At 41.2% G+C, this 22,693-nt stretch overlaps 1 pseudogene; it reads right to left on the minus strand.

Moving 5' to 3' along the window:
- The window catches only part of LOC145401677 (UDP-glycosyltransferase UGT5-like), a 42,780-nt pseudogene extending 20,410 nt beyond the window's left edge, over positions 1-22,370 (minus strand).
- Between the last annotated feature and the right edge of the window lie 323 nt (positions 22,371-22,693).

Consider the following 22,693-nt stretch of genomic DNA (forward strand, 5'->3'; position numbering starts at 1 on the left):
AACGCAATGAAAGACCAGGAAAATGGCAGTGTGAAGGAGGAAAGGCAGTTGTTTAAGAGTGTTGTGGTGGGGCATGCGGAAGAGGTGTATGGTGTGAGACGAGTGGGTGGTGGTGTAAGAGAGGGAAGTGAATGGTGGTGAGAGGAAGTAAGTATGGCTGTGGCTGAGAAGAGACGTGCATATGAAGTGTGGCTGCAGAGGAAGCATGAGGTGTCATATGAGAGGTATAAGGAAAAGAGGAATAGGGTGAAAAGGGCTGTGCGTGATGCTAAAATGACAGCAGATGAGAGGTGGGATAGGCAGTTGACTAAGAATTTTCAACAGAATAAGAAAATGTTTGGGAAGGAGGTGAAATGGGTGCAAAGGGGAGAGTCTAGGAAGGAAGAGCGAATAAAAGCAGAGGATGGAAGGATGTTAACTGAGATGGATCCGGTAAGGAAGAGATGGGTGAAATATTTTGAAAGATTGTTAAATGTAGAGGAGGAAAGGGAGGCTGAAATTCTGGCAGATGGATGGGTGCAAGGAGTAAATGTGCTGGAGAGTTAAATGATTCTTTGATCACGATGGAGGAAGTGCAGGAGGCAGTAAAGGAGATGAAAACAGGGAAACCTGCTGGTATAGATGGGTGTGCTGTGGAATGCCTGAAAGGTGGTAGAGTGACTATTGTTAAGTGGTTAGTAAGATTGTTGAATGTGAGTTTTGTGGGTGATATGGTGCCAGTTGACTGGGCAAGTGCTTGTGTGGTTCCTTTGTATAAAGGTAAGTGTGATAGTACTATGAATGTACTAGCTTTAGGGTATAAGTCTGTTGAAGTTGTAGTAAAGTGTATGGCAGAGTGTTAATTAAGAGAGTTAGAGGGGGTACAGAGGGAGTGATTGGTGATGAGCAATGTGGCTTTAGGAGAGGGAGGGGTTACATGGATCAGGTGTGTGCTCTGAGACAGGTGTGTTTTAGTATTTACCAAAAGGTAACGATGTGTTTTAGGCGTTCATGGATTTAGAGAAAGAGTATGTTAGAAATGATAGGGGAGCTTTGTGGGCTGTTTTAAGATTGTATGGACTTAATAGTAAGTTGCTAAAAAGAGTGAAAAGTTTTTAAGTAAATAGCGGAGCGTGTGTAAGAGTGGGAAATACTGTGAGTGACTGTTGTCCCCTTGAGAGTGAGGCTGCAACTGGGATGTGTGATGTCGCCATGTTTCTTTAATATTTATATGGATAGTGTTGTAAGGGAGGTGAATGCATGAGTGTTGGGAGGAGGTTTGAGTCTTGTGAATGCTGATGGTAGAGAGCGGAATCTGAAGTAGCTGCTGTTTGCAGATGATACTGCACTGGTGGCTGATTCAGAGGAGAGATTGAGACAGTTGGTAAAGGAGTTTGGAAGGGTGTGTGAAAGGAGGAAACTGAAAGTAAATGAGAATAACCGTAAAAAGATGAAGTGTATGAGGTTGGTAGATGGTAGGAGTATGAATAAAGTTCTGAATGGTGAGTTGCTTGAGGAGTATGTAGGGTCACGTGTTTGCTGTGGATGGAAGAATAGATGCATAAGTGAAATTTAGAACAAATGAAGTAAGAAAGTTCTGGGAGGAATGAAATAGTGTTTAAATGTCGTTCACTTAGAATTGATGTAAAGCGATGGCTGTATGTGGGTGTTGTAGTGCCGACTGAGTTATATGGGGCTGAAACATGGAATATGAGTGTAGCAGAGAGGAAAAGTTTGAATGTAATTGAGATGAAGTGTCTGAGGAGTATGTGTGGAGTGACACGTATGGATAGAGTGAGAGATAAGAAGTGTGAAGGAGATCTGGAGTTGTGGGGGAGATGGCTGATCAAGTTGATCAGAGAGTGTTACGACGGTTTGGGCATATGGAAAGAATGAATGATGAGCAATTAGTCAAAAAGATAACTGGAGGTGTAAGGTTGAGAGGAAGACCGCGAATAGGATGGATGGACAGTGTGAAGAGAGCCCTGGATGCGAGAGGGATGTCTGTTGAGCAAGGAAGAGTGGTTGCGCATGACAGAAATCATTGGAGAGAATTTGTAAACGTATAAATGATGATGCAGCCCTGAGGGGATATTCTCCCGCATTTGGTCTGATCAGCTGATCAGGTCAGGTGCAGGTAAGGGGATGGGTCCATTATGATGTGGCAGGGGTAAACCAGCTCTACTGTTGGACCCTGCTGCGCATGTCGCTGATTGCACTGCGCAGTTGACCCTCGTGCAGTGTGTGGTGAGGATCTGTGCCTTCTCCCCTTGGGGCTAAGATGTGAATGAATGTGTTTGTGCGGAAGGGTAAATTGGGAGTGTGTCGTCCTGTCTCGGCTACCTCCCTTTCTTTGAGGGATTCAGCGTAGGTATATAGATATGTAATTTCGAGGTAGGCTACAACATCATGGTGAAAATAATAGGGACATATTTTTTGACATTATTATGTTTTCATTGTTTTGACGAGGCTTGTAACTTGATGACCTCGTCAGAAAATTTTTTTTCTTTAATACATTATCTACATACGATTTTATGACCTATTAGTGGATAAGATATATTACTGTGGGAATGAAGCTGCTATAACTAAAACAGTAGTTTACTACTAAAATAAAGATTAAGGTTATACTTGTATTAGGTGAAGAGTTTCAGATCACTTCTGTAAAAATACTGCATTATGTGCCTCGTGACATTTTCACAGAATATGAATTTCTACATCATCGCTCGTTTATTGATTTTTTCCTACGTTTATGGCTGGGTATTTCATGTTCCTCAAGAAAAATAATGGCAGTGAAATGTGTATCTACATCAAGGTTACGCCTCTGTATAAAAAGTCTTTGATAATGCATCCAGTAAATATATTACAAGAAATTTAGCATTTCACTGTTGGTGCCCTAATGATCACGCAGTACAATAAGAATTTTTACAGTATCTAGCTTATGAATCACTGTCCGAGTTGTGCTTTAATGCAAATACTCCCGTTATCATCACAATCCCCGAATTTCACATGTTATGCTTGTCCATCACGATACATTGTAATTTTGATATCCGATACCTGTGGTGATATCACTGAATTCGGAGCCTACAGTTGCCGTCGTGGTCTGTGATCCCAAAGCTTGGAGCTCAAGGGCTGAGTTTGTCTGCCCAGATTAGTATCCATATCAATATTTTCTCTTTTTTAGCCTACCACATATGTATGAGTGAGGGGATGTGTCAGTGCCAGAGTAGGCACTGGCTTGTCTGCATCTCTACGACATATGCTTGGACTGAGGAGATGTGTCAGTGCCAAAGTGAACGCTAGCCTGGCCACATCTCGATTGCAAATGCTTGGGTTGAAGGGATGTTTCACAGCCAGAGCGACAAATAACCTGGCCACATCTCTACCACATAAAAATGGGAAAAGGGACGTGTCAGTGCTAAATCACAATCTGGCCATATCTCTGCCACATATGTATAGATAATGGAAAAAGATAGTGCCTGATTATTCCTTTCCTTTACCTGGCCACATCTTTGTCACATACAGGTTCATGAGTTACCGTCGTAGTGCATATACGATTTTTTGAAGGCTTAAGCTTAAAAAGACGGAGGACATATTCGTGTGCTGGTTCAGTTTGCCCCATGTCCTACGTGTGGTGGCAATAGGCCCAGCAGGTTGCCCGTGATTGCGCATTTACACATGCACGCATGTATGCACACATATATGTACACATCTGCACACACACACACACACACACACACACACACACACACACACACACACACACACACCAGCCATGGATTGTGGGTAGGGAGTTGCTTAGGCGTATGCTCCCGTATTTTCGAGAGACCAATGACTATTGTTAATAAATGAACTATGAAGCAAACTATAATTATATATTAAGTATCTTACATAAATATTTTCATGGAATCATTTCGATGAAAATAGGGATTTGGTGATATGTCGTGGAGGGTTTGACAATGAGTTATCAAGAGCTCGTACTTATAAATCCACAAAGAATCATGCCACCGTTTTCCAGAGTGTTGCATCCAGCTCTAACCAACCCCTTTCCACATCGACTTACCCCCTCTCTGAACCCCAGACATAGGCCTCCTCCCCTACACACAATATCCAAGCATATGTTTCTTTGCAGTAATATGATGCTCTTTACTGCTGCTCAGTTTTCGTTGCTTTCTGCATCTAAAATCCCAGCCTCTGATTGGTGGAGGTTGGACCCATTTGTTTCTTTGCACATGTATTAAGATTTCACACCCTCCCCGTCTAATTATTTAGTCTGCTCATCATTAGTATGATATTACGGGTACTTGGTAGGCCTATTATTAGGGTGTTCGATATTAGTACTGAATAAACCCCTGCCATCTTGAGGTCATTCATAACGTATAAAAGATTGCCTGGTGGTAGTCAGTTAAGTATTATCGCGTAATCATGATGAACAGAACTCTGTTTTTAATGGAACATTAATGCCATGAAGTTTCCTGATTTATACAGTCTTTGTATCAACTATGAACATGATCATCAGCTCTATAAATCATGAAAACTTTATATTAATAGGAGCTTGCTATTGAAACCTCATGTATATGCGATGCTGAAAATGGAAGAAAAATGCAGCACCTACATGCGTCTTATGTTTTGTAAAAGGTAATTAAAGTCAGTCTCATAACAGGATGGGAAATTTTCCCCTTCCTAGTGGCTTAAAGGTAAACAAATCATTTGTACTTCAAACACCATTGTTTCTACCATCCAGGAGAGGAGAATGACACTGATTTATTTCATCCATGAATTGTATGTTGAAAGATATTAAATAGCATTGCTCAAAATTTCACTGCAACTTTCTATGAGAGAAACAAGATAATTATGATTATAAGAACAAAAATTCATTACAGAGGATTATTTAAAAACTTACTCATTTGTCATTACAAATTGTATTTTCTCCTTCAGTCTCTGACGTGAGGTCGTCCCAACGCAACACACTACCCCAGCCGTTACTCTCTACTTCCCTCATGTTGGTCTCCTGGTCTCCGGACACAGGCATTCCCAGGACGGGCATCCCATGGTACATGGATTCCACAGTGCTACGTAGTCCCCCGTGAGTGATGAACAATCGCAGCCGAGAGTCACCTGGGAATATAGTCAATAAGTCTTTCTTGTAGATAGGTAAATTAAAGAAAAAAAATAACAGAATGCCAAGGGAAGACAGATCAACAGAGGTTATAACATTAACCTTGATTAGAAAAAAGGGCTCTGAGTTCGTACCAAGAATATCCTGTTGAGGGAGCTATTTGCCAAGACGGGCATTGGGGGGAAGGTCCTCCATTGTGTCCTTGTCCCACTGCCACAGGACTCTCTGTTTCAGTAACCCGAACACCTCCACCAAGGTCTTCCGATGTCTGTCCAAACGAGATACAGTTATTTCTCAGCCTAGCAAACAATTTAAAGGATTATAGTGTATCAAATGGTTAGCAACACTAGTTGATATTCTCCTGAATTAAGTTTCCATGAATATTTAAATAAGTGCATACTACATTATTACCACCCCTTCTGTCTGTGTCAAATGTAATTTATTCAGCGTAGAGGAGAGCTGTCAGACTAAAGGAATTAAATATGAATTTCATTTATTGGACAGTCACTCTTTCGTTCTTGAAACCTCTTTAATATTCATTGTCAGACGACTGCAGGAGAACTACTTGACCAAGATTTATTTTTTTTTTAAGGACCATGAAAAGGTTTTGATGAGTCCAAATGGAAGTAGTATACGAAATCTCCTCAGAAAGTATCCGACCTTAAACTCCAAAATAATAATGAATAGCTAACCTGTTGAGCCAGGACACTAATCCCCCTGAAAGTAGACCCATTCTGACATGACATGTAGCCCAGCGTCCTTTCCACTGTCTGAAACATTTTTCGAAGTCGGTTTTTGTTATCTCCAGCAGGTACATCGTTGCATTCATCATGATCTCTTCTTTCCTCTCAAACTGAGAGCCCTTCAGAGGAGTTTTGAGCATGGGGAATGACCAAAAGTTACACGGAGCCATATCTGGTAAAAAGGGAGCCTGAGGGACCTGCGGGATGTTGTACTTGAGATCCTAAATCAGCTGATAAAAAAAGGCAGGGGTTTGACATGGTGCAGTTTCCAACATGCCACTATCAAAAGGTGTTCCGCCAAACTGCATCATGAAGAGGACGGAGAACTCGACGCTGACAGTCTGACCTTCCAGTGCGTATACGTATTGTACAACACCAAGGTAGTTGAGAAAAAACTGTCAACATGCCTTTTATGGCCGAAGCGACTCTGCATCTTTCCACTGGGACGACTGTGGCTTGGTTACTGGATCGTACCCTTACGCCGAAGTCCCATCTCTAGCGATAAAAGTCATCAGAAGTCTGGATCGGGATTTGCACATTCCAACATGTCTTGAGCAACGTTCATCCAAGAGGAGAGATCATGGCAAATGCGACGAAGCAACCGCAAGAGATACCAAAAAACAACTTTGAAAAATGTTTCTGGCTGTGGAAGGAACGCTGGGCTACGTGTGTCAAGTCAGGAGGGGCCAACTTTGAGGGGAACTAGTGTCCTTGCTCAACAAGTTAGCTATGTATTTTTTTTTAGAGCCTACAGTCGGGTACTTTATGAACAGACCTAGTACAAGAAAGAGAGTTGGGGGCTTAGATATGGATTGTTGGTGTGGTGACAGTGATGTATGAGAATGTTAAAAGTCTCGTTAAAATCACTGGAACTTACAGCGAGGTATCTGAGATTTGCACTTGCAGCCTCATGAACGCTTCTGAGCCTGGATTGTCGTCCATAATAAGGGCAAAATTTGCAGTGACTGCAGTTTTGCAGCACTAAATTTCTATCTGTCTCGTAGTCTGTCTATGACAACACTCTGCATGTTTGAAAGAATCGATACCTGGTATGTGCTATGAGTGTAGGAATCAAATCACTTCAAATTTCTGGTGTAGTCTGTTGTGGACTTTGAGTTCTTATGGGGATAAACAGGATGAGACATAGCACCCAAAGAATTACAGACCCATCATTTGCCTTCCAACAGTGTTCAATATACTCACTTCCATCATCACCGAGAGGACCTACAGCTTCCTTGACAAAAACAGCTTGCTATCACCAGAAGAGAAGGGTTATAGGAAATGAAGCTATGGATGCAAGGACCCACTACTTATCAACAAAGCCATATTGGAAGAACCAGGTAAGTGAAAATGAACTTGATAATAGCAAGGATTTAACTGCACGAATGCATTTGGCAATGTGCCACACTCCATGATAGAAAAGAGCCTTGCGATCTATTGAGTCTGCCCGATAACTGTTGTATTCATCACAAAGCAAGAAGATCTTGAAGACCACCCTAAATCTCCATCATGAAAATGGGTCATTAACATCGAGGCCAATCAACATCAAGAGTGGAATATTTCAAGAGGATTCAATATCACCATTGCTCTTCTGCCTCGTGCTGGCTCAACTCAGCAGTCTACTGAACAACAGCAGTCATGTATAAGAATAATGGAATGGCTGACTGAATCACCTGTTCTGTATGGACGACCTCAAAACGTTTCCCAAAGATGGCGGACACCAGAAGAGTCTGAATCATCATCCTAAAGACTTTCAGTGACGACATAAAGATGGAGGCTGGACAGGAAAAACGTGCCATAGCCTCCTTTCAGGGAGGAAAACTGACGAAGACAACCGATTAAAACCTTGACACTGACACCAAGATCAACGAGCTAGAACAAGAGGGCACATACAAGTATTTAGGAATTAATGAAGGAAAGGACATACAACACGCAGCCATGAAGGAGAAGATCCGGAAGGAGTACTACAAGAAAGTACGCATAATACTGAAGAGTGGACTCATTGCAGCCAACAGATTTGAAGCTACTAACAAGCTAGCGATACGTGTAGTGACGTACACTTCAGCGTCAAAAATTAGAAACTTAATGACATCAAGAGACTGACACCAATACAAGAAAGATGTTTACCATGGAGGAGATGCACCACCCAAAAGCAGATGTTGACAGGCCGTACCTACCAAGTTCTGGAGGACTAAGCGTGATGCAACTCGAAATAGCATTCAAAACTACCACCATAGGGCTAGATGTATACCTAAATACAACAGATGACCCTCTCCTCCAAACAGGAAAACATCACGAAAAAAGAAAGAAATGCAACTCCATCACAAAAGAGACTGCAAAATTCGAGAAAGAGCTTGGCAGCCCAGAAACCCCACCAACGGAAAATGAGGCAACTATTATCTATGTCTAACGAACTGAACACAAGACAATATACCACGGCCAGGAATAAGTGCAGAAAATCTGTGACGACGAGGCAATGCATGGGAAGTACCCAAAAGGGACAAAAGAGGCGGACGTAGACCAACAGAAGACATACCAGTGACTGAGAAATACTGGACTGAAATCAGAGACAGAGGGTTTGAACATAGCTGCACAGGACTAGAGTCTCGTCACCAGATCCTATCACCATCGCATCATGAAGAATGGACAAACCCACAATGCAGGCTCTGCCAAGACCTGGCATAGACCGAGTACCTGTACATTCACTTGCTCAACAAGGCTTTAGCGTACCTTCATTGGATGATTTTCAGGAGTTAAAACATCAAGACAGGCGAAATATGGTATAAACATCAGCCGGCAACAGCTACCGGGAACTACGATGTCACCATCCTCTGGGATATGTCAATCTACATGGACAGAGAGATAAAAGTCAAAATGTTTGACGTCATTATCAAGAACAAGAACGAAAAGAGATGCATGCCAAGAAATGTGGCATTTCCATCTGAGACAAACACTTCTGTGAAAGTGACAGAGAAGCTGTCCCAGTAAAGGCCGAGAGACTGAAATAGGAAGGATGTGCGGTATGAAGACCGAAACAACACCCGTGGTCATTTGAGAACTAGAGCTTGTGAAGAAGGGCCTGGAAAAATACACTAACCGTATCCCAGGCTATATCACCAAAAGATAGCCCTGCTCGGAATAGCACACATACTGCAGAAAGTGCTGTCAGTGAAGTAATGACTGCCCAATAGTCCATAGTTTAGACCCTTAGCTACAGAAAGTAAAACATGATGCATGAAGGAAGAATATATATATATATATATATATATATATATATATATATATATATATATATATATATATATATATATATATATATATATATATATATATATATATATATATATATTGTTACGGAACAGAGAGAGATAATGAACACTTCAAGTGAGAATACTAAAATCACTACTGTCCCGCAAAGTTCCAGGTTCAAAACAAAAGAGTTAGGTAAAATTACAAGTTAAAGTTTAATGCTCAAACTAACAACTAAACATTCAGGACTCATAAGGATAATGTAATGGCAAAAACAGGTTAAATATATGGTTAACTGCAATAGCCTCTATTAACATGAATTTAGCAAGAGCAAATTTATCTAAGTCAGCCCTGATAAATGAGAAAAGCGGATAATGCTCAGTTAGAGCAAGATATATTATTACAGATACAAAATATTATTAATAATGGCTGACATCAAAAACTCTACATGAATCACAAAGACCCCACCAGGCCCACGAATCAACGTCTCAGGCTATACAGTACAAGAAAATGGTAATAACACTTATACTCAAATTATACAGCAGCTAGATGATTGGAGACTTCCTGAGCACTCACAAAAATACACTATACAGGGGAGGACAGAGATGTGAACAAAATGAGGAGTAGATCTAAGTGGCAATTAATGCAGAGACTGAGCTCATTATATAGGGGCCGGCAGAGCTTGATACAACTTGTAAGAAGGACGCGCTAATGAAGCCATAGGGAACAAAGAGTTGACAATCCTGCTCTGAACAAAAGAAAGAACGACTTACTCTACTATAAGGGGGAGAAGGGGGAGAGTGAGGTAGAACACGCAAGCCTGGTCACTATGGAAGCCACGAGGCGAATCGTGATCAAACATGCAGCATACTGTACGTTAAAATTATACAAAGGATGATGAAATCATAGGCTATGTAACACCTCCCCACAAAGAAAAAGAAATTTACAAAGGAAATTTCTTATTACTCTAAAATAATCTGTCTAAAGTCTAGATAAGCAATCTGCAATAACATTTTCTTGCCCCTTGACATGTCGTATGTCTAATGAATACTCCAGAAGAAGTAGACTCCATCTTGTCAATCTCTGATTTTTATCTTTAAGCTTACTAAGGAATTTCAGTGGGTTATGAGCGGTATAAATGACTATGGGGTCCAAACCAGAACACAAATAAAATGAAAAATCCTGTAAACCCAAAATCAAGGCCAAAAGCTCTTTCTCAATAGTTGAGTAGTTCTTTTGAGGTGGAGTGAACTTCTTACTGTAATAAGATACAGGGTGTTCAATACCCTGACCATCCTCTTGCAGCAAAACAGCCCCAGCTCCTGTATCACTTGCGTCAACAGCCATCTTAAAAGGCTTAGCAAAATTGGGAGTAGCGAGCACTGGCTGACTTAATAGGATAGCTTTAAGTTTACTGAAAGAGGATTCACAGTTATCGGTCCAGACAAATTTAACTCCCTTTTTCAGTAGGTCTGTAAGTGGTGATACAAGAATTGAAAAGTTAAGAACAAATCTCCTGTAATAACCTACCATTCCCAAAAATCTTTGTAGCTCTTTCCTACTTTTAGGTCTGGGAAGATCGCTTATAACCTGAACCTTAGCTCCTGGTGGTGCAACATGTCCATCACCAATTACGTACCCAAGGTACTGAACTTTAGCTTGACCAAACTCACACTTTGATAAATTAGCTACAAGATTAGCCTGAACCAAACGCTCAAGAAATTTACTGACATGGCATAGGTGATCTTTCCAGTTGTCACTGAAGATTAATACCTCATCAATATAAACAACACACCCTGCCAAATCCTCTGTTACAACATTCATGAGCTTCTGAAAAGTGGCTGGTGCATTCTTCATACCATATGTCATTACAGAACATGCAAAAGTCTTTCCTAGTGTTGCAAAACATGAGATCTCCCTAGCACGTTCAGTCATAGGTACTTGCCAGTATCCCTTTAACAAATCAAACTTATTTATGTACCTAGCCTTTCCGATCTTGTCTATGCAATCTTCCACGCGAGGGAGAGGGTAAGTGTCTGTTTTGGTTATCTGATTAACACGTCTGTAGTCGATGTACAGCAGCTGTGACCTACCTGGCTTAGGGACTAGAGTGACAGGAGAACTCCACTCGCTCTGACAAGGCTCAATCATCTTGTGGTCCAACAGGTAGCCAAGCTCCTTCTGGATGAGAGGAACTTTCACTGCGTTCACACGGTAAGGAGGCAGTTTAATTGGCTTTGCATCTCCAACATCGACATCATGCATCAACACAGTGGTTCTTCCTGGAGTGGCACGGAACATTTGCGGGTACTCCTGCAGTAATGCCGAAAACTCCTGCCTTTCCTCGGGAGGTAGATGAGAAAGCTTAGTCTGGAGATCATTCATGATATCAGGATTCTTCCCCAAACTATCACTCAGGCTCATACTGCATGGGAGAGCTTCACTTGCAGACTCGGGTGGAACAGCTACAGTGCAGACTGGGTTATTTTCGTCCTGCCTGTGATATAACTTTAGCATGTTGATGTGACAAAGTTGTTTGTTCTTTCTACGATCTGGTGTGGCGATGACATAGTTGACATCACTGAGTTTCTTCTCCACGAAATAAGGACCACTAAACTTGGCTTGAAGAGGTTGCCCATGCACCGGTAGCAGAATCAAAACCTGATCTCCTGGCTGAAAGTGGCGTAACCTGGACTTCTTATCATACCAAGTCTTCATCTTCTCCTGAGCAGCTCCTAAATTCTCTCTCGCCAGCTGTAAAGCAGTGGACAGCCGTTCTTTGAACTTCATCACATACTCCAGCAGGTTGACGTCATCTTCCTCCGACAGCCAGCATTCCTTGAGCAGCTTAAGGGGTCCTCTTACTTCATGGCCAAACAGTAGTTCAAAGGGTGAGAAGCCCAGTGATTCATTTGGAGATTCTCTTACGGCAAATACAACAAATGGAAGACCTTTATCCCAGTCTTTCTGATGTTCCAAACAGTATTTCCTGAGCATCGATTTGAGTGTTTGATGATATCTCTCCAACGTTCCTTTGGTCTGGGGATGGTAAGCTGAAGACGTGATCTGGGTGATGACCAACTCTTTCAGAGACTGCTTGAAAACATTTGACATGAAATTACTTCCCCGGTCTGACTGTACCTCCTTGGGCAGACCAAACTTTGTGAAGAACCCTAGCATTTCCTTAACCACGTTCTTTGCTGAGATATTTCTAAGCGGAATGGCTTCAGGATAACGAGTAACCATATCAATCAGGGTCAACACATAAGAAAATCCTGAAGAAGTCTTAGGAAGAGGGCCCACAATATCCACCAACACACGGGTGAATGGCGCCTCAAAAGGAGGAATGGGAACTAGAGGTGCAACCTTTTCGGTCTGATTACACTTCCCCACAACTTGACAGGTCTGACAAGACATACAATACCAGGAAACATCTCTGAAGATACCTGGCCAGTAGAAGTGTTTCAAAATGCGTGCCACAGTCTTCCTCACTCCAAGGTGTCCCGCCAAACTGGAATCATGAGCCACTGTATTGATATCCTGCCTACAAACACGAGGGATGGCAACTTGATGTACAACCTCCCATTCACAGTCGGCTGATGCTGTTGGGGGTCTCCACTTCCTCATAAGTACTCCTGACTTTATGTAATAACAAGTAGAAGCACCAGCTGACTCTTCCTCACTGCAAGCAGAGTTAGCTAGACTTTTCAACTCAGGGTCAGCAACCTGCAACTCAACCAAATCTTGACGAGACAAATTATCAACACTACGGGATACTGCCTCATCTGGTGAGTGGTCCAAATTAGCAAGAAAAGTGTCAGCTAGGATAACATCATCATCATCATTATCCTCTAAGTCACTAGTAACTTTAGACTTAGCCCTAGTGACAGCGCATGCAGAGAACACGTCAGGGATATCACAATCCTGGGTCGCAGTCACTGGTTCACTAGACAACTGAGGAGCTGGACACACTTGACTTCCACCAATATCATTTCCAAGTAAGAAAGTTACACCTGACATTGGAAGTGTCTCAACCAACCCAACCATAAAGGAACCATTAACAAAACCAGACTCTAAATTCACTCTGCACAGAATGACAGAGAAGTAATTATTCCCTACACCTTGTAAGATTACAGTTTCATCAGAGGAATTAACATTAGAGCCTAGAACACTGGTCAGCATAAGGGATTGGCAAGCACCTGTTTCACGATATATTTTAACTGATTTCCTGTCATTACTGTCCAGAGGACTGACAAAACCATCAGACAGGAAATTAGCATATGAACTCTTGAGAGTGTCACCCACGTTACTGCTCAAAAGAGGAGCTTCATCATGAGAATTTAATTTACCCCTCAAAGCAGGTTCAGTTAATTTAGTTAAAGAATTCTGGGAACTCTCAAGGGTGGACACTAGACCAATTGACTGAATATTTAAAGACTCCTTTTTGTTCACATCATGCTGTCTCCTGAAACATTTCTCCGTAGTATGACCAAGCTTACTACAATAAGTACATTTACTTTTCTGAAATCTAGAGGTGGAGCTGGTATTTACTTCCTGAGATACATCATCCTTATTCTCTTTCCTGTTACCTGTTCTCTGAGTAGAGGCAACGTATTTGCTCTCAGCTTTCCTTTTTTCTTTAGAATATCTCTTGTGAATGAGAACATATTCATCAGCTAAAACTGCAGCATCAGACAAATTATCTATTCTTTTCTCATCAAGATATAGGCTTACATCTTTATTAATACACCTTTTGAAGTCCTCCAGCAAAATCATCTGCTTAAATTTATCAAAATCAGAATTTACATTCTTAGAATTTAACCACTGCTCTAACAGATCTTCTTAGATTTTTGCATACTCAACATGGGATTGCTTATGTTGCTTATAAGTTGTCCTAAATTTTACTCTATAGGCTTCAGGAACAAGCTCATAGGCCTTAAGAATCAAGCTCTTAACTACATCATAATTATCAGATTGATCCTGAGGCAAAGATGCATAAGTTACTTGAGCTTTATCGGTGAGAACAGTTTGAAGGAGTACTGGCCAATACTTTCTGGGCCAGTTAAAACCTGTAGCTACCCTCTCAAACAACTGAAAATACTTTGTTAAATCAGATTCATTAAAAGGAGGGACAAGTTTAACATTTTTAGCCACATCAAAATCATCAGAGCTAGATGATCCAGTTTCACCTTGTTTCATGCGATACTCATGGTCTGCCTGAATCCTAGCAAGTTCAATTTGTGCCTGAGCCTGTGCCTGTGCCTCCTGAATACGAGCCTGAGACTCAGCCTCCTTAGCACGAACCCCCTGCAGGGCTAGCTGTAACTGAGCTATTTCAATCTGCGTTTGCACATCTGGAGGAGTTACATTAAACAAGCTTTTATTAATCATGTCAACAATTTGATCTTTAGAATGATGAGAGCGAACAGCAATTCCCAATTGTTGAGCAACAAGCTTAAGTTCATTCTTTGTTCTGTTTTCTACATCACACACTGTTTGCACATTTGACAAAAAAATCTTTGGCTTCATCAAGAGTAGTAATAGTAGACATCATGAATAAATCACAGTCACAAAATGTCAAGCAATATCCTTATGATAATATCCTGCATATCCTGATAAGAGGTCGCCAAATTTATGTTACGGAACAGAGAGAGATAATGAACACTTCAAGTGAGAATACTAAAATCACTACTGTCCCGCAAAGTTCCAGGTTCAAAACAAAAGAGTTAGGTAAAATTACAAGTTAAAGTTTAATGCTGAAACTAACAACTAAACATTCAGGACTCATAAGGATAATGTAATGGCAAAAACAGGTTAAATATATGGTTAACTGCAATAGCCTCTATTAACATGAATTTAGCAAGAGCAAATTTATCTAAGTCAGCCCTGATAAATGAGAAAAGCGGATAATGCTTAGTTAGAGCAAGATATATTATTCTATCTATCTATCTATAGCCCGACGCCCTAATCCCGCAAAGGGTGGCCGCAGACAAAACGCCTCCAAGTCACTCTGTCACCCACCATTTGACTCCCCTCCCCCCAACTCACCCCCCCCTCCCTCATATACCTCTCAACTCCATCCCTCCACCTCATCCTCGGTCTACCCCTCCCTCTCCCTCCCTCCACCTCACCTACATACACCCTCTTAGTCAGTCTTTCATTCTCCTTCCTCTCCACATGTCCAAACCACCTCAGTGTATTTCTCCTAATCTTTTCAACCACATCCACATCTACCCCACAACGTTCCTTCACTTCTTCATTCGTCAACCTGTCCCTCCATGTCACTCCACATGCTCCTCTCAAGTAACTCATTTCCACTGCTCTCACTCTTGACTTGTTCCCCTCTTGCAAGGTCCACGCCTCGCTTCCATACGTCAGGGTAGGGATCACAATACCATCATGCAGTGACTTCTTAACTTCCATACTCACCTCCCTATTTCTCATCACTGCTTTCAGTGTGCCAACAACCTTCCTTCCCTGCTGTACCCTTTCACGTACTTCATCCCCCAAAGTTCCATCCTTACTCATCACACTACCCAAGTACTTGAATGCACTCACATTCTCCATATCCTCACCATCCAACCTCACTGCACACTCTGTGACTTCATTCCTCTCAAACACCATAACTTTACTTTTGTTTACATTAACTTTCAGCTTCCTCCTCCTACACACTGTCCCAAATTCATTCACCAAACCTTGCAACTCCCATTCATCTTCACTCAACAATACTGTATCATCAGCAAACAGCAACACCGGAAGCTTCCAAATCTCACCCTCATTCATTAAGGCCACCCCCACATCCACTGCCCTACCTTGTACCTCCTTTACGACCCCATCCATATATATATTAAACAGCCAAGGAGACATTACACACCCCTGTTTCAGTCCCACATTGAGATCAAAGAACTCACTCAGCTCACCATCCACTCGCACCGTAGCCCTAGCTCCCTCGTACATACTCTTCACAGCACTCAACAATTTCCCCTCCACTCCATATATTCTTAATACTTTCCACATACCTTTCCTATCTATTCTGTCATAAGCTTTCTCCAAGTCCATGAAGGCAGCGTACACTTTCCTTCCCTTCTCTAGATACTTCTCCACTAAACATCTTAGAACAAATATCTGATCTACACACCCTTTTCCCTTCCTAAATCCCCCTTGTTCTTCTCCAACTAGCTCCTCTGTCATATGCCTAACCCTATCAATGAGTATTCTACCATATATTTTACCAGTCACACTAAGAAGGCAAATACCCCTATGGTTACCACATACTTCTCTCTCCCTTTTCCTTTGTACAGAGGAACAATTATACCTGATTTCCAGTCCTCTGGAACCCTTCCCTCTTCCCAAGCCAATCTACACAACTTCCATATCCACTCCACAACAATCTCACCCCCATACCTAAGCATTTCACCACACACTCCATCAATTCCTGGGGCCTTTCCCAGCTTAATCTTCTTCATCGCTTCCACTACTTCCGACCTACTGATCTCTTCCTCCCTCCTCTCATCTCTTCTTCTCCCAGCCATTCCCCAACCACTTATACTCACACTGCTCTCACTCTCTACATTCAACAAATCCTCAAAGTGCTCCTTCCATCTCCTCAATTTCTCTCTCTTCTCCACCAACAATCTATTATTCCTATCTTTCACTCCCCTACTATTTCCCCTTTCACACTGCCTTACTTTCTTTACCTCCTTCCAAAACAATTTCTTACTCTCCCTCCATTTCACACTCAGATTCCTCCCAAACTCTTCATCCACTTTCTTCTTACTCTCCTTCACCAGTCTCTTAACCTCCCTTCTCCTGCTCACATATACTTCTCTCTTCTCTCTCTCATCTTCTCCCCTACCTCTACTCGCCAACCATTCACCATATGCCTTCTTCTTTTGTTCCACAGCTCGTTTCACCTCATCATTCCACCATGCTGTCCCTTGCACACCCTTGCATCTCCTCCTCACTCCACAAACCGCCTCACACGCTGTGCTTATCTCTTCCGTGAATATCTTACATACGTCTTCCACCCCTTCCATCTGCTCTAGCTCATACCTTCCCAATCTTTCTTCCACTATGCTCTTATACTCTGTCCTCTTCTCACTATCTTGCAATTTCTCCACTCTTCTCACAGGAGCTGCTTCCTCCTGTCTTCCCCTTCGCCTCCTCAACCACTTTCTTTGCAGCTCTACCTTGGCCATCACTAAGTGATGGTCCGAGACTCCATTCCCCCACCCTCTCCACACCCTTGCATCCAACACTTGTCTTCTCATTCGCTCATCCACACACACGTAGTCTATCATTGCCTTTCGTTCAACAAGTTCACCATCCATCCTCCTCATTACTCTCCATGTATACCGGTGGATCATCTTATGACGAAAGTAGGTGTTGGCTATTGCCAACCCCTTACCAGCACAGATGTCCACCAAAGCACTACCATTCCCATCTACTTCCGCTGGCACACCCCACTGACCAACCACTCCATCCACTCGTACATTCCCGACTTTGCCATTCATGTCTCCAATCAACAGCACTCTCTCGCTCCTCTCAAACTTGTCCATACATGCTTCTACTCTCGCCCAAAACTCATCTTTCACTCTTGCCACTCGATCCTCTGTTGGAGCATATACACATACAATCGCCCATGCTTGTATACCTACTTTCATCCTCACCCATACAATCCTTGCACCCACTGTTCCATACTCTCTTATATTCTCCTTCCACTTCTTGCTTATCATCAGACATACTCCCTCTCTTGCCCTCTCATTCTCACTGACTCCCGCACATATACCTACACCGTATTCCCATTCTCTCATCCTTTCACCTTTCCATTTAGTTTCAGTCAATCCACATATATCCACTTTTGCATCCTCAAGCACCTGGACAATCTCTCTCTCTTTCACTTCATCATTCACTCCTCTCACATTCCACGTTCCTACTCTCAGAATGTCCTTTGTCCGTTCCTTAGTCATCAACGTATGGTCCGTCCGGGTCCGAGGCGCTTTATTTGCTTTTTTAGTTAGTTCTTTTTACGGGGTGGGGCACTAACCCACCACCAACCCTTTTAGTCGCCTCGTACGACAAGCAGGGATACTGGGGGAGTATTCTTGAAACCCCCCTACGTCTCAGGCTATACAGTAGAAGAAAATGGTAATAACACTTATACTCAAATTTTACAGCAGCTAGATGATTGGAGACTTCCTGAGCACTCACAAAAATACACTATACAGGGGAGGACAGAGATGTGAACAAAATGAGGAGTAGATATAAGTGGCAATTAATGCAGAGACTGAGCTCATTATATAGGGGCCGGCAGAGCTTGATACAACTTGTAAGAAGGACGCACTAATGAAGCCATAGGGAACAAAGAGTTGACAATCCTGCTCTGAACAACAGAAAGAACGACTTACTCTACTATAAGGTTGAGAAGGGGGAGAGTGAGGTAGAACACGCAAGCCTGGTCACTATGGAAGCCACGAGGCGAATCGTGATCAAACATGCAGCATACTGTACGTTAAAATTATACAAAGGATGATGAAATCATAGGCTATGTAACTATATATATATATATATATATATATATACCTTTCTAGTGAAAACATGACTCTGACTCACTTCTCTGCCATACTGGATGGTGTCACTGCTGACCCCAGGCTGAAAAACATAAAGCCATCTTTGCCAGCACCCTTTACCCAATCTAAAAGAAAGAATACCTTCTTGTTCCGTTAAAAAGATAGAAAAATTTTTTGTGCATTTGTGGTATGAAGCGCAAGAGGTTGCTGGATATATATATATATATATATATATATATATATATGTATGTATGTATAATTAAAAATTTTAAGTATATAATCATTAAAGTAATACTTTCTCAGATTACTTAAATTCCCCCTACCTACATATCCTGACCACAAAAACAGTTTTAAAATCCAGCTAAAATAATGCATACCTGAATAAACTGCTTATGTATTATACTCAGTGGTATCTCAAAAATGACAGTTTTCTGATTTTATCCACTGGTTGCTCTGAGAATTGCTCATCAGCTTCATCTGTTAGAACTGAATATCAGCCAGAAAATTATGTTGGATATGTCTTGTCTTTAACTGTTTGTAACTGAGACTAATGCAGTGATTTAATTATCATAATTTTTTTGGTTATTATCATTACTTTATTACTGTTGTAAAGTTGTTTGATCAAAATGTGAGCATTTGAATTTTAGTAGGATGAGGTTATTGGAGAGATTGAATCATAACTCAGTGGCACAGACAACTTAAAAATGACTTTAGAATATGCTATATTTATGTCATATACCCATTCCATATGGCCTCAAAATGATCATTAAATCTGGCCAAAATGCAAAATTTTCTCGGGGGGGGGGGGGGGGGGCGCTTTATTACTCGTAAGCGCCCACCCGAACCCCCCAGCTGTAAGGGCTCGCTGTGCTCACCAAAGTCATGGGCGGGCTGCACATTTAAAAATATTTTAAAAAATAAAGCCCCCCTCCTTTTCAACTTTCCGGGTGCGCCACTGTACATATATATATATATATATATATATATATATATATATATATATATATATATATATATAATATATATATATATATATATATATATATATATATATATATGGAGCCTCTGTGGTACAGTGGTACAGTGTGCGTTTCGTACACAGATGAACCAGGGTTCGCGCCCCGCCAGGGTAATAAGCTTTGGGAGTGTTCACCCGGCCACGTACTGCATTGGTGGACACAAGGGGTGCTATGGTTGAACCAGTGTCGCTTAAAATAAAGTATGCTTGCACCCAGTCGGCTTGCGCTGGCCGATTATACTTTGTTCACAGACTACATACAAATCCAAAGCCACTTCAACACCACAATTACACTTACAAGCACTTCTCTCCTTACATACAATCTCTACCGGACAGCCTAAGCCACTTGGTAGAGATACATTGGCTGTAATGTCCCGACTTCGGTCGGGATAGGCCGATCCTGCAGTGGATACTCAAACGGCTGATGATGATATATATATATATATATATATATATATATATCATACAAGCTTAAGGAACATAGGTTAGTTGCACATTATTAATCCTTTCGTTACAGTATTTCTACCTTTTTTTTTTTTTTTTTTGTAATTATAAGATAATTTTACTTAGTTTTTGAGAGATATCAGGTAGTGAAGAGGTTATCAGTAATCTGCATTAATTTCTTTAACACATGGGCTCTCTCCTGAACTTAATAAAATCGTATGGTAGTATGAAGAATATAGAGTAAAATGAGTATATGCCATTATTCTGAAAGGGTTAATATGTTATTGACAATAGAAGCCTAGCCTTTGGGCGTTACTTTTGTAGGAACTAGAGTGGGACGAAAAGGTAGAGCATGTTGACATGTAGGAGAGAGAGAGAGAGAGAGAGAGAGAGAGAGAGAGAGAGAGAGAGAGAGCATTAGCAATTCCAGAGCACGAAGTATATGTTTGTCATTATGTCATTGCTTTACTGGGTACCAGCGCTGATGCAATAATTATATGAGTTAAAGATGTGGATAACAGAGTAGACCTGCTGAACAAAATCCACAAAGGTCGGTAACTTCATCTCAAAGGTGTGTGAGAAAGTCATTAAACATAAATATGTAAAAAATATCAAGATCACGATCACGTGAGTTTGAACTGACGGAATTCTCGGTAGAATCTGATAAAATCGCAAAAAATAGAAAATGCTGGTACACGGGCATGAATCACTCAGAGATATCTGTAAATTGTTTGGCTGACAACCATATTACAGACTAGATTAAAAGAGCAGTGACTGTTGCCATAACTTTAAAACAATAGTAAAGTAGGCACAGCGTGTGTAGAAAGGAGTGTGGTATTAGTACTGCTTTGTCTCCGAGGCCTCAGATGCTGGGATGGCATACATCTTAAATGTCAAGAATGAGAGTCCTGGATACAGATTGTGGATTACATAGAAATGATAAATGAAATTGTGTAAGAAGTGTAATTATTAAGCAACTCTTACGGGTGTTTATGCTTTTAAGTGCTTCATAATTTACTTAAATGCTAAAATGTTTTTCTTTTTCCAAGGCGAAAACAAAACTTTATTAACATAAGTACGCCGAATCCTTTTTACCTGAAGAAGGGGATGTGGAGGTTGACAGTGAATGCTCCCTACATGTAAAACAGCTGGGACAAATGGTCGTGGTGGCAATTCAACTGTTTTTACGCTGTAAAGACAGAATATATCGTAAGTGTTGTCGAAGAAGTTACTGCTGGTATGAGTGGTGTCAAGACACAGTTAATGATTCGACGCTAATTTTAACATTTCACTGATGACAGAAAACCTTGGATATGTGTTTGTCATGGCCACCTACTGTAGGATGATTTCGGAATTACGATTCATCCAACCTAAGTTAGAGACGATTTTTTCCCCCAGCTATTTCACGTACTTCGACGACACAAGAGGGCATATCTCTTTCCCTTTCCATAGCCCCTCTTCATAACATTATATTCAATTAACAAGAATTAGGAAGTGGAAGTTTTAAGCCAAGGTCAAGTGAAAATACTATAGACAGACAAAAAGAAAGAATCTTGCCTCAGTGAACTATATTACACCCTACCTGTTAATGAGTACGAGACTGGAGTTGTAACGCATGGTATGCATACTGGGCATATCGTCTGGGCACAGACCTCGACGGCGACACTCATTCTCAATACTGCAATGCCAGAATTTCCACGGTACAGAAATAATTTTTCATCCTTACATAGCATCACCTAAGTGTTATTTCCTCCAGAGTTGATTTTTGCTACTACTTGACAGTTTTCTTAACTTGTGGGGAATGTTTCATAATAGTATGATTTTAATAGAGAGTGTTTCTTAGCCTTTTACAGCAAGAGAATTCCCAAAAGCTTACATTTCATTTATCATGAGGCGGAGTACAATATAATGGCCTTATTGCAGTGATGACCTAATACACATTATCAGGTCACAGCGTCCGCATATGATCAACAACTAGCTAACACCATCATATTCCGTTCCTACATAAAACTCTTATAATATCATGTAACATTACTCAAACTACAGTTTGCACTCATACATCCAGTACAATAGAGCAATAGTACACCGCAGAGCACTGACCTGTACAACTTGATATCTGAGAATAAGGTATTTAAAGACTCCTTAACTGTTTTTCATCCAACACTGTGCACAAATTCTTACAGTAAAATAGCATTATGAAGCAGAAAAAAAATATGACGTACCTATGCATGACACGATGTTCAAATACAATCCCAAACATGGCATTTGAGAGTGTACTGAGAGCCCGTTGTGTAAAGGTCATTGGATGTTTGAAAGTAAACAACTTGGAAGCAATAACAGAAGGGAAACTAGGATTTCCTACGATATCAGTTCTGCTGGAACAACATATATGAAGGGCACCTGTGGAGGAAATAAACATAAATCAAAATACAACAACAGAGGACAACAGAAGTGGCAACTGAATGTATACCAGCTTATATAAGTTGATGTGAAATGATCTCAGACACACCTTTTTCTTTTTTTTACGAGGAAGAAGGAACCAAAGGCTACAAGCCCGCAAAACAGTTCCTTCTAA

The sequence above is a fragment of the Coenobita brevimanus genome, chromosome 56 (assembly GCF_032717465.1).
Source record: "Coenobita brevimanus isolate Jiangsu-jjx chromosome 56, ASM3271746v2, whole genome shotgun sequence".
Taxonomy (NCBI): Eukaryota; Metazoa; Arthropoda; class Malacostraca; order Decapoda; family Coenobitidae; genus Coenobita; species Coenobita brevimanus.